Below are 13,567 nucleotides of genomic sequence, written 5' to 3'. Positions count from 1 at the left end.
GCAAGTGTTTCTGAGAACTGATATACTTCTATGCAAGCACTGAAACATGCAAAAAGAAAACTGAACATTTGCATTAAACAATAAACATGCTGATATATCGTTCTGCAGTATGTGTAGTAGACAATGCAATTTGTTTGAATTCAGAGGATAATCTTATAAATAATGCAGACCTATCTGAATAAAGGAAAGTCTCTTATACTAAACTAAGAGATACTTGTAATGGGTCATATTTAAAATCTAGAATATACACAGTCATGCAGTTCTCTAAGCAGCTTTTACCCACGCAATAAATTAAAAGAGCTGTCCAAATATGGCATATAATTCATCAAAGAAAAACCTAACAATGAACAAAAATCGGGCTGTAGGGAGAAAAATGAAGCAAGAGGGCGTTCCGCACCCATAAGAAGGCATTTGCAAGAGCGAGGGGTGATAAATAGTGTGTTACCTTCTGCACTGTTGTTCGTAGCATACGTTAACGTTTTTTTACCCCTAAGGTTTGGCGTTTTGAAAAGAAAAGAGAGAAAAAACAATCCTAATTCAACTACAGCTTCGTGTTTTCCGCGTGTAATTTCTGAAATGGCCACTTCAATTAGTACACACCTGTATGGTAACCAGAATTTAGATAGATGTTACCAGCTAGTGCTACATAAAAACTATCATTTTTTGTGTATGTAACAATACGTATTCTAATATCTAATTCACTACATATTACAGAAAAAAACCGCTTTTTGAAATTAAACAAAAAAATGAATGATATTTTTTGTTCTTCATTTTCGAGTAGAGGAGTTAGTGTAAGAGTTCCCCATATGCATGATCAAGGGAGATAAGTAACTGACTAAGTAACGGATTTTTTCAACCCCTCCGTCTCCGAAGGGAAAAAAAATCTTGGATATATCTTGTGATAATTCCAATGTTAGCGATTGAGGCTTCATTACGAGAAGGAAAAAGGTTTGGTCGGAATTAAATCCCTACAACTATATTATAGGTGCAGAGATAAATGACTCTTTGGTCTATTAAAACTTCGAAAGATGTTTCCAAGAATAATAGTAAGGGGTAAGAGTAACGTTTGTCCTAATTGCTTTTATATTGCACTGTTTAAAATATAGGATCTCTAAAGAGACTGCGGTGCGTCACCTTTTACTCTTTGACTAAGGTTCTGTTGACCTAGCAGTACGGTTTAAATTTCTGGTTATTCCACAGAAGACATTTCAGGAAGCCGACATTCAAGTATGATTGAAGGACATAAGTACTCCCAAAAGTACAACTTGCCATCTCTATTATGATGAATAATTTTCAATATTTATATAAAGAACTTACAATGCAATAGAAATGATGTTCCTGTTTTTATACGAGAATTAATAACAGATATATTAACATAAATGAACCCTCTTCCCCCACACATGCAGCGAAGAACTTTAAAAGTTTTTTTTTTTCTTTTTTCATCTGAAGGTGAGATAATCAGCCAGTTTTCGGCGAAGGCAGGGATTTCCTTCCCGAAAACTCATTTTTTATATTAAAAATGGTCAAATGGACAGAAGAAATTACTAGTGTAATATATACTGTAATGGTATATATTACATAATGGTATATAATCATAATTTCAAATGAGCAATATTTTACACAGTTCCACACATGACAGCTTGAGAAATAAAAGTGAAAATATAGAGCAGATGTTGGGTAGATCTTTCGGGTTAAGAGCCATAACAATTAAAAGAACCTGTTAACCTCAGATGATTATATTCATCAATAATCTTTTTTTTTCTGGTGTAAACCTGATTGAGAGGTGACATACAATACAGCCGGTAGATGTTCAATTATCAACTCCATCTTCTCTAAGTTTTCACGGAAAGAGATTTAGCATAACCAGCAAGCATTTCTGCTGCAAAAATATATATTTTTACAACCGTGGAAGGTTGTAAATGACTTTCATGGCCTCGTTACTGTCAACCGAATTCATGAATGCCAGAAGTGACGCAAGTGATGTTTGCCCTGCACAATACGGTCCGGTTACTTTGCCTGTCCCTTCTCCATGCAAAATGGGTGGCAACCTTCGAGGTCATGCCAAGCGTACACTCAAGATCTCTTTCATTTAGAGGGTGTGAATCAGTCAAAACGGTGATCCTACAGGCCTGACTCCAGATTGCACACTGGCCTGAACTTTATCAATAACGAATCAGAAGGTTTCCCAGTCAGCTGAGAGGGGCATCATCCTTTTGCTTCATAAACTGTCTTCTCGGACCTAGAAAAGATCCGGGTAGTAGTAGTAACACGTGGAATATTGTTGAGGTTGTGCGTTATATCAAGGAAACAGAGATTGCTCTCTTCATGACTGCCATCTAAGAGCCATCCTCCTCTCACTGCATTCCCTACTCTACCTTTTGATCTAACTCTGAATCCAAAATGAAACGGACAAACACTGATGCTGCATTTGAAATAAATCTTCCTCACTACAGTATAGAAAACACGTCTGAATCCCTGCAAAAGAGACAACTGTTTCACATCCTCTTTACCCACATCCATGATATAAATTAGCAACATAAATGACGTACATGATCACATCCAAATATCTATTCCGGATCTCCTACACTTGATAGAAACGGAAATTGCAACTATAACAACACAGGCCACATGCAATGTCTAAATTACGCACTTCGTGGTTTATTTTTAAACAAGGATAGTATATGTGCCATTTTAAGATCCGACATTGCTTGTAAGAGAAAAGACAAAATAGAATCTCCTGCTTCTTCTGAGACTTTTCTGACTGAAAGTCCCTTTGCCAATTCGGTTTACCTCTTGTATTTACCGCTCTCCAAATTCTGAAAACGATTCTCACTTCTTTACTTTCCGATCCACAATGCTTAACCTTCTGCAGTCTAAAAATCCAAATAGTAAACAAATCTTATTAGGTGACCTGAATGACCACAACTCTAGCTAACACCCATTTTACATCACCTCAGACCAAGCACTAACTGGACGAGATGTGGAAGTTTGATTTCTAAAAATGCAAAATAATTTTGATCGTTTTTACCGCGGCTCTCTCCTTCCAAAGAAAACGTAGTGGTCACCTCTCGGTAAGTCAGATCACAATCTTATGCGTTTCCTGTCATACAGAAGTTTTCTTTCTAACCACTGCCAACGTATTATCCCTTGGCGTCACAAACGTACCAATTGGGATGATCGTCGGAAGTGTTATTGTTCCTTTCATGGAAAGACTATTGCTTTATCTTTTCTGATCCAAACATCTGCGTTGCGAGAGTTTATCCTCACCAGCATGAACGTTTTCGTTCCTCATTCAACCAAACGTTTCGTCTACTTTCCAAGATTTGATTAAAAATTGTGTATGAGTGTATGAAAGTAGAAAAAGCCACTGCAGGTAGTTCGTAACGAGAAGTTACGAACTACCTGCAGTGGCGAACCAGCGGACTAGCGGTTGATGTTGTTGTTGAACAACAACAACATCAACCGCTTCATACACCGCCTCTGCTGAAGCAGTAAATGTAAAACAACTAGCAGAAAATACAATCCGACTTGCTAAAAGATCAATAGCAGAAAACTCCCCTATTATTCACACAGAAAATATACCTTCTGGTTTCTTCGAAAGCCAGTGAAAGAAACTTCTGAGTCGACAAAATCATAGAACAGAAACTCTCCAAAGTTATTTATTCCATGTTATGAATATCAGCTATATGAAATCGAGATGTTATCCTGAAAATCAGATATGTACAGTCATGGTGAAATCTTATCTGTTCAAATATTTTAAGTATTATATATATATATATATATATATATATATATATTACTAAATAAAGAGATTAAAATATAAAAATATAAAAATGTTAGCCCACTTTTTACGATAAAATATTCTTATAATTCCTTTTCACTTTATAACAAGTATGAAAGTAAAAATTATCAAATTTAATATAATAAAACAGTATTAAAAAGTAATAAAAAAAGAAAATATTCCGGCAAAGATACTACTCTCACTATAGTAATAAATATTTCAGATTATTTCGTACGAGATAAGTCTTGTCAAGTGAAGGACGCATACTCTGATACAAGTCGGAGAACAATCGTTGCGAGCGATGCTTTGTATTTTACTATTCTCTGCCGTTTATGATTTTCACACGAAAAAAAGGTAATATTATTAAAAATAAAGGCAGTTTTATTTTGGTTATATAAGCAATAATGAATGTTTGATAACCTATTAAAATACTCGATGATTTTTTAACACAGCCTTCAATATTATAGGTTTGTGTTTTAACATGCTCTTGGTTTCTCGACTATTACTTTACAGCATAGGTGGCCAACAGTAGGCCCGCGGGCCGCATGCGGCCCGCGACGTGTTTTGTGCGGCTCGCAGCAGGATAAAAACTGTATTAAATTATATGTATCAATTTAGCTATTAGTTTCGACCGCAGATTTTCTGATTGATATACTAGCTATATTCATTATTTCTGATGACGGAAACAATTTATATTCTCAACACGGAATGTCCACATTCAGGATTTGTTACGAATATTGCCATCATTATTGAAAATCGACTTTGATGAACTTGTTGCCGCACATGATTGCCCAGGGTGTTCTCATTACGTTGTGTCACATGTAAAAACACCAGAAAAGTGTAATTGAGTTTAATTTAACAACTTATATTTAAATCAATCAAGTATTTTATATTGTTCTTCCAGTAGTAAAATGATTTAACAAATATAATAATTTAATACATATAACTATTGCCTTGAAAAAAAAATGTGGAGTTTATTTTCATTTAAGTTCTCTAAAAGTGTGCGGCCCGTGACGCTACCACTCTTAATATATTGGCCCTCGTATAGAATGAAGTTGGCCACGCCTGCTTTACAGCAACCAACGAAACTCTTTCCTAATTTTTTCTTTTTCTTTGATTTTCGTTTTTCTTTCTTTTTTGAGCATTTTCGCACGTGTGTAAACCATGCATTGTAAACAAAAGGAAAGTAAGCTCGTAAATTTCTTTTATACATTTTATTCAAAAGGGACACCTATGAGGTCTGTTTTATCTTTCAGTGAACTTTTATTCTGAAGTTGCAAGTTTTATTTACTTCGTAAACTAAACTGTGAAACGTTTTCAAATTCACCTCACAGAACAGGGAGTATATTTATTTATTTATTTTTGTCTGAGAGATGTGGGTCTCTGTAGTACTGGATTATGGGAATTTATTACCTACTATAGTATTATATTAAAGGTATTTATTTTTATTCTTATATAATTAAAGGCCACTGAAATCGCTAATAAAATATCTACTAGAATATTGTTTTCTTCTGAAATTCGGATTTGAATGTTTTACAATTCCTTAACGAAAAAAATTCGTTCACACTTCATTAGCCTAACAAATATATCACATTTCCTAATATTAATAAGAAAGGTGATATTGTTAAATATGGTAAATATGAGTGTAGAGCGCCTCCATGACGCAATCGGTATAGGGTAAACCATTTGGTTGGAAAGACCTGGGTTCGAATCCTGTCTAGGACGTAGAGAACCTTCATTACGTCTTATTAGCTGAAAGTGAATTAACATTTGCAGGTCGCATGCGGAGATAGCAGGATTTTTCCTCCCGCGGAAAGTCGAGTTTTTCGTTAGACAAACCGGTGCTAATCTTGACACCCTCCATTGTTCTAGTAAGTTCTAGTAAAATCTGGCTACGTTACATGGACGACATTTTCCTAATTTGGGAGCACGGCCCAGAAATCTTACAAACCTTTCTGGATCATTTAAACAATTTTCATCAAAATATAAACTTCATATCCGAACCACAAGTTGATGGTGTTTTAGCTTTTCTAGATATAAAATAAAACTTACTAGAACAACAGATGGTCACAAGATTTCTATCTTTAAAAAGAAATCACACACCGATAGACACCTACATGCTTAGTCTCACCATTATCCCCCTCAGAAATTAGGAATTATTTCCACACTAGCTCATCGGGAGAGATCCTTGTTGTGGAAATACTTTCTGAAAATGAAAGCTGTGCCGAACAAAGCGGCCTTTTGCAGCTGCCCAATTTTTAATCCATCTAACTCGGGTGCTTCTAGATGTGTTTTCAATGTTTCAGGGATGGCGCCTAAAGAACCTATTATTATGGGAACAACTCGTTTTCTTTTGCCAGATTCGTTCAACTTCGACTTGCAAATCGCGATACTTTGTAATTGTTTCATTTTCGTTTTCGTCAATCCGACTATCTCCTGGTGCTGATATTTCGATAAACTTAACACCCTTGCTTTCACTTTTTTCAACCACTGTGATGTCGGGTGTATTACATTCCAAGCTTTTTGTCAATCGGGATTTTGAAATCCCAGAGTATTTTAGCTTATTCATTCTCAACCACTTTCTGGTGGTTGAGAATGAATGCAATAGTCTTTAGATGCTTGCAATAGTCTTTAGATACTTTAAACCCATACTTCTTATATAAATGCCAGTGAATTATCTTAGCTACGTTATCATGCCTTTTATGGTACTCAATTTGTGCGATTTTGCTGCACCGACTTATAATGTGGTCTACCGTTTCTTTATTCTCTTTGCACAATCTACATGTACTGTCTTCTTGACTTTTTTGTATTTTTGCCTTCATAACATTGGTTTTAATGGCCTGTTCTTGTGCTGTAAAAATTACTAATTCTGTTTCTTTCTTTAGTGCTCCATTCCATTTCTCAATCATTGCCAGGTCGCGTTGCTACCGGCGCTGTCCTCTATGCTGTGAAGGTATTTTTCATGCAATGCCTTATTTTTCCATCTTTCAGTTCTCACTTTTAATTGGTTGGTTTTGTATTCCAAGTTTGTCTCCATGGGTTTAAATAAACCCTCTTTCCTTACCTCAATTATAAATTTTTCCGTTGTTTTCTGCAGATAATCATTCAAATTTCGTTTTTCTTCTTCAATAACTTGCTTTACTTGTAATAATCCTCTGCCTCCTTTTTTGCGTGATAGATAGAGCCTATCAGTGTCACTGCGAGGATTGAGGGCATGGTGCATTGTCTTTCATTTTCGAGTTTTTCGGTCTAAATCTTCCACCTCTAGCTGGATCCATTCAACAATACCTGCTGAATATCTCAGAACAGGTATGGCCCAGGTATTAATTGTGTTTATCAAATTTCCAGCATTAAGCATTGACTTAAGGAGTTTTCTTAGTCGTCTTATGTATTCTGCTCTAGTTCTTTCTTTGATCTTATTGTGCAGAATTTGTGATGCTTCTAAAATTCCCAAATATTTGTAGCTATCTTCGAATTTTATTGCCTTGATTATTTCACCATTGAGCAGCTCTATTTCGTTCAGATCTTCAAACTTTCCTCTTGCTATTCCAGTAATTGCACATTTGTCTAAGCCAAAATCCATTGATACATCTTGACTGAAAATGTGTATAGTATTAAGCAATGATCCGAGTTCATTCTCTGATTTTGAGTACAACTTCAGATCGCCCATGTATAAAATGTGAGATATCTTTGTACTTTTTTGCCCAGTTTGATAACTATGGGCAGTTTTATTTAAAATTCTAGTTAAGGGGATCAATGACATGATAAACAATAGAGGAGTTAATGAGTCTCCTTGAAAGATACCTCTTTTTATGTGTACCTCTCCAATTTCTTCTCTATTAAGAACCAAAGTTGTTTTCCAGTTTTCCATGCTGGATTGCAGAAGGTTTTGTACGTTTTCGCTAATACCGAATAGTTCTGTGCATTTTAAAATCCAACTATGAGGCACCGAATGAAACGCTTTTTTATAATCTATCCAAATCATATGAAGGTTGGTTTTTCTACGTTTCCAATTTTTCAGAATCATTTTATCAATCAGCAGTTGGTCTTTTGTGCCTCTTAAATTTTTGCTGTTACCTTTTTGTTCAATTGGGAAAAGAGAATTTGCTTTAAGATAGCTGTATATTTTATCAGCTAGTATGCCTGTGAATATCTTAAAAGTTGTTCGCAGGCAGGTTATTGGTCGTACGTTTTCTGGGTTTGGACCTTTTTTTTATCCTTTATGATTAAAAACGTTTTCCCTGCTGTGAGCCACTCTTCTTTGCTTTGTCCTTATAAAACATCATAAAATTGGTTAGCAAGTCTTTCGTGTAAGCCTTTAGATATTTCAACCAGTAGCCATGTAATTCATTTTTCCTGGGTGTTGACCAATTTTTTAGCTTTTGAACCATTTTAGTTGTTATTTTCAATTGGCCCATTTTTCGTTCTTGAGATCCGTTCGTAATTTGAACAATCCACTTTGCCTTGTAATTGTGCCTCTTAGGGTTGTCCCATAGGTTTTTCCAAAATTTAAGTATTTTCTTTGTCTCTGGTATTTATATTTATATTTTCTTTAAGATTATAATTCCTGATATCAAGCAATCAATTTTCTTGTAAAATTGGTGCTGATTTGCGCGAAACATCGAATTTTGCTTGTACTATTCAATGCGTGCACTGTATCTTCTTATTTTAGATGCAACTGCAACTATTTTTTTGCTTCACTTCCTCTAATACTTCATCAATAGGTCGTGTTCCAGTATTATATCTCTTTATGAGGTTATTTCGGATTTTTGTGTTTTTCAGCTTCTTTTCCTTAAGGTTTTTCAAATTGCTCACGTCTGCTCTCAGTTTAAGAATTTTATTCTCCAGTCGATGCTTTCATTTTGGGTTCCTGAGCCTTACTGCTTTTGGGATCACCAAACTTATATCCTAATTCAGATGTTACGACGTAGGCTATTGAGTACACAAGTTGATTCGTTTGTCCAATAGTTCCAATAGGAATAGCCCTTGCAGCTTTATGGTCTCTTGTAGGAGTTCCTTCAGTTTTTGTTGAGATACTTGTCTCAACACTGGAAGCTTAACTCGTTCCAGGTTGCTGTTCATTTCCTCGATGATTTTTCTTTCGAGTTCTTGTTCCTTCTCTGATAGCTTCCTTTTTAACAATTTGTATATTTTCAAGATTTTCAGCATTCTGCACGTTGGAATCTAGTTCTGCTCCATTCATATTCTTGGTCACTTCAGGGTCAGTACGGTCTCCTTTTACAGCATGAGGTTTCAGTGCTTCCAGCTCAAGTTCACTAAATACCTTGCGTTTGGTAATGAAGCTGCGTTGCTGCATCAGCCTTTCGAATGAAATTTCCGAATTTGGGTGTCGTTCAAGCCAAAGTTGGAACATTCGTTTCTGAAATCCCCTAACTGAAGGGTTTGAACTGTAGAAGCACTGCATGACTTGTTGATTTTCAGCCATGCTCCACTTTTTCCTAGTAATTACTTTCTAGATGTCCAGGAAGCCTAACATTCAGTGCGGTCCTTGGTAACCCGCGCGATGACCGATGCGGTATAGTGTTCTGATCTGTCTTCACCATTTTAACTAGGGGTGGGAAGGTGCATGAGATAAAAAAATAAAAAGGAAAGAATCACCCCTAGTCGTCGAATACTCTAATAGCATTGGGGGGGGGGGGGAAAGAGCAAGATGAAAAAATACAGAGGGAAAGAAGAGTAGTGACCAGTCTATAGATAATATAACAGGTGTGTATTACATGAAGTAAGGAGAGGTCCAGCTTCAGGTGCCTCGGGTTCGCCGTGCCCGTACTCACTAGAGTGAGCCCTTGATTTATATATATATATATATATATATATATATTTTTTTTTTTTTGTGATATGTTTTTATTTTACATTTTCGTACTTTTATACTGCTGAAAAATTAGGGTATATTCTTGTTGTTATTCTTGTTAAAATTATTTCACGCTAAAATGTATAATTTGTAATAAATATCGATTATTTAAAGAATATCTCATCAATTACACCCATTCCAAAGTAAGAAATATTTATTCATGTATAAAATACCCAATAGTTATTATTATTTGCAGAAAGTTATAATTATCCGACAGAAACTCAAATATCATGTAGTGTTTTTGATCAGAGTATCATGACACGAATCAGTATTTACAATGCATTTTGCTTCAGGAATTCAGTGGTTTTCAGCTCAGTAAAGCAGGCAAATCAGTCAGTACAATATACAAGCTTAAACCACAATACATTAGTCTCATGGAGTTTGTTGCTTTCAGGCTAAACAACTTACTCCTTGTTCAGATGGATATGAAATATAGTGCATTGCTGCTGTTAAGAAGCCTCAGTAAAATAGTTGATTAGATTCATAATAGACTATAAATAATAGGATCTGGAACTAAACTGATAAACAAATTGCAAAAAAATCTTAATTATACTGAATTCAAATGGTTTTCTGTACATCACTTCAAACAACAACTCAGAAAATGATGATATTAATGATGATCGATTTGGTAATTTCATTTTATAATTATATTTTGTTCACTAGCTAGCCTCGTTTATAATGTATTTCAGATGTGCTCTTAAATATATTCTGAATCATATTGAACTTCATTTTGAATAGTTTTAACACAGTATTACTGCTCGCGTTATTCTGTTCAGTTTAGGCACTACTAAATGAGTGTACGACTCAGAAGGAATTTGCAATTTTCTTTATATTTTATTGAACATTATAAAGGTTTCTGTTTTGTTTTATCTAGCTGCTAATATTATAATTTCCAAAGTATTCTTCGTTTCTTTCATTAAGGCTTTGTTAGGTTTATCGAAACTCCTCCAATAACTAAAGTTCTTTTATTTAGAATATCATAATTCTTCTCGTGTAACTTGATTAATGCGTATTTGTTTCCGAGTTAAAATTAATTTGTGTAAGTAATCTTAATACGACTTACGTTCTTTTAAGCCGCATAAGCAGTCTTGGACTACGAATTTCTTCGTCGAATAAATGCACGTCGCTGTTAATTCTTCCACAGATAAGAATAAGAATGTTGAAATAAGCGTAATCGCATTAGTGAAAAAGAACTGTTTTATATTTTAGCTGAAAGGGAGAGCGGAGGCCAAACAACTTACTCATGACTAATTAGGAAAAATACGAGCCGAACTACTAAGTCAACTGAGGTTTTCATAAACGAACTCAAACTTAATTTTTTATGCAACTTTCACAACACATTAATAATAGCAGGTGATTTTGAAATTTGACATCATTCCTTAATTACAAAATGTCGCTTTTCTTTGTGAGCACTGAATCTTTTTTATTTCATTTCTTAGAAAGCAAAATACCTTTCCATTTCGAAGATGAAGAGAAAGCGACACAGACAGTAAGAAAGAGGAAAAATTTAATTTTATAAAAATATAACGAAATTCACCATTTTGGCTAATTAAGAAGTTAACTTTTTTCATGCAAACGTTCAGAGTGATTAATTAGGGAGATTAAGGATGTTTAGCGGTTTATGTTGCGTTGGAAATGAAGTCGTTTTTGCTTTTAAATTTTCTGTAGCTTTGAAAATAATGTGTTTAGTTTCACCATTATCGGATCGGTGATGTCATCTTCTTTCTGAATACACAGAACGACGTCGTCAGTATAATAATTACTTGTATCTTTATTCGTTTCATTTACACATAGAGTGCATATTCAATAGAGAATACCACTGTAATTATATTATAGGAAAGACGACATTCCAAAGATCTGCTTAAAATAATTTCTTCAGCAACTAAAAAATGTAAACGAAAACAACTAAATACACAGAAATGCAGTTAATTCGGAATTGAAACTGTAAATGCGATTTACATGCTATTCTCATAATGAAAAAGGGGGGGAAGGCAATTTATCTTTCCTTAAATTAAATCTACAAAGTTAAGAGTTGGAATTATGACCCAAGCAAATAAGAAAACGAGGTTAGTATTTTTATAATTTTGTTACCTGCTTGTTTTCGGACTGTTTGTCTATTTTACAGAAGAAAATAAACCCACGTTTTTCGAGAGAACAAATCCTGTCAACTTTTTATGATATCAGTTAATGCATCTTTAGTTAAGAAGACTTCGTGAAGGTTCGACGCTTTATAGACGGAACCTCTGTAGGGCTGCAGTGACATGCGAAATTGAACCTCTCTGGTAGAAAGACCCTGGATTGAATTCTGTTTAGTCTTGTATAACGTTTATGTTTATTCGGCCTCTTATTTTTGAATTAGCTAGTTTTAAAGTAGTAGGGTGTTTTCTTGGAGAACTTCGGATTTTTGATCCCTGAAATCAAGCAAACTAGCCAGAATGACAAGCACGTTTAACAGACATAATACATTCTCCTCATAGCATTAGTTGCCCCCAATGTGATTACAATACAACAATAGTATTCTAGAAGGAATTTGAATACCGTTTTTCCAACCAAAGGACAGATGTTACGTCTCGAGATTTCACTACTCTAGATAACTATATTTTACCAATGTTTCATATGATTTTTCAACATAATTTCCTTGCGTTTCTACACTCTTGTAAAATCGGTCCTCAAGAAGATTTTCTCTCAAGGTTTTGGTTTTTTCCCCTTATTCAAACATAAATTTGCTGTTTGAATTTGATAACTACAACAAATGTTTTCTTGGAGCACAAAAGAGAGAATATAGTACGACATTATAGTAGACATTATAGTACGACATTATAACATGACTGGAGCGGGTAAGGGAACAATTCATATTTCTTCTTCTTCTTCTCATTCCTTTCCTCCTCTTTTACGTCGCGGTGTCGAAGATTTTCTATTCATTTAACAGCTACCTTATCGAGGAACAGGTGATTAGCCCTAGGCCTCATAATTCACATTTAAGACCTTGAACTGGTTCAATACATAGTGCACAATACAATAGTGTACAAATAGTGGAATTTTTTCAACAAAAAAAGAATCATAAAAATTATTCTCTTTTTCATCATGAGTCATGAAAGAGAATCAAAAAGAGAAAGATATCAAGCTCCTCACTCCTTTGTACTGCGAGTAGTACGGTCCAGGTTCTCTTCTAAATCTTTTCTGCCATTCTGCAAATCTCAATGGACTTGGTCCTATTCGGTCCATAAAATGACAGTACATTGTTTACTGAGATCGGAAAGTGGGCTGAGATGTATCTCTGGAATTGTACTCTGTCCTGTCAATAATAAAGCCAATATTAAACTACACGTTTGACTTGTTTCTATGTAAAATAGTTCCACAGAAACCTTCATTGCATTTCAATTTTAGATTTCTCTTCGTAATAATTTTCATTTAGAATTTGCAATAATTTGTACAATGACCTTATCTGGTACTTTAAAATGGACCCGCATTGGGGTGGAGTTATTTGATTGCCTTAAAAACAATGGAGACTGAAGTCATTATAAGTAAAAAAAATAAAACATTTCCAATTAGATTTTATAAGATAATCGACGAAGAAAATATTTTTATTTAAACAATAAAAATAGAATGAATAATAAAAAAGTAAAGCCATTGAAAGAACTCGATGTTGATATGTAATTTGCTGTCTTCCTCCAGTAGAGTTTATTCCCCCGAATTATTAACAGTCTGCTGAAAATGGCCCCTACTAGGGTATTCCCCTCTTTTTGAACGGCCATAGAAATAAGGATTCTGGGAACTTTAAGAGATATATAGTGGCCATAAAGAGTGCCTTCTCAGAAGAAGTTGTTGGTGTTTCCAAAAAAAAAAAAAAAAACTTCTCCTGAGTTTAAATATTTTAGATCTCACTCGAAGTCCGGTCTCGTCCGGCTAAGTTA

The sequence above is a fragment of the Typopeltis vanoorti genome, chromosome 1, assembly GCF_054136105.1.
Source record: "Typopeltis vanoorti isolate ZY-2024b chromosome 1, IOZ_Tvanoo_1.0, whole genome shotgun sequence".
Lineage (NCBI taxonomy): Eukaryota > Metazoa > Arthropoda > Arachnida > Uropygi > Thelyphonidae > Typopeltis > Typopeltis vanoorti.
The sequence above is the reverse complement of the archived record's forward strand: the minus strand, read 5'-3'. Positions refer to the sequence as shown.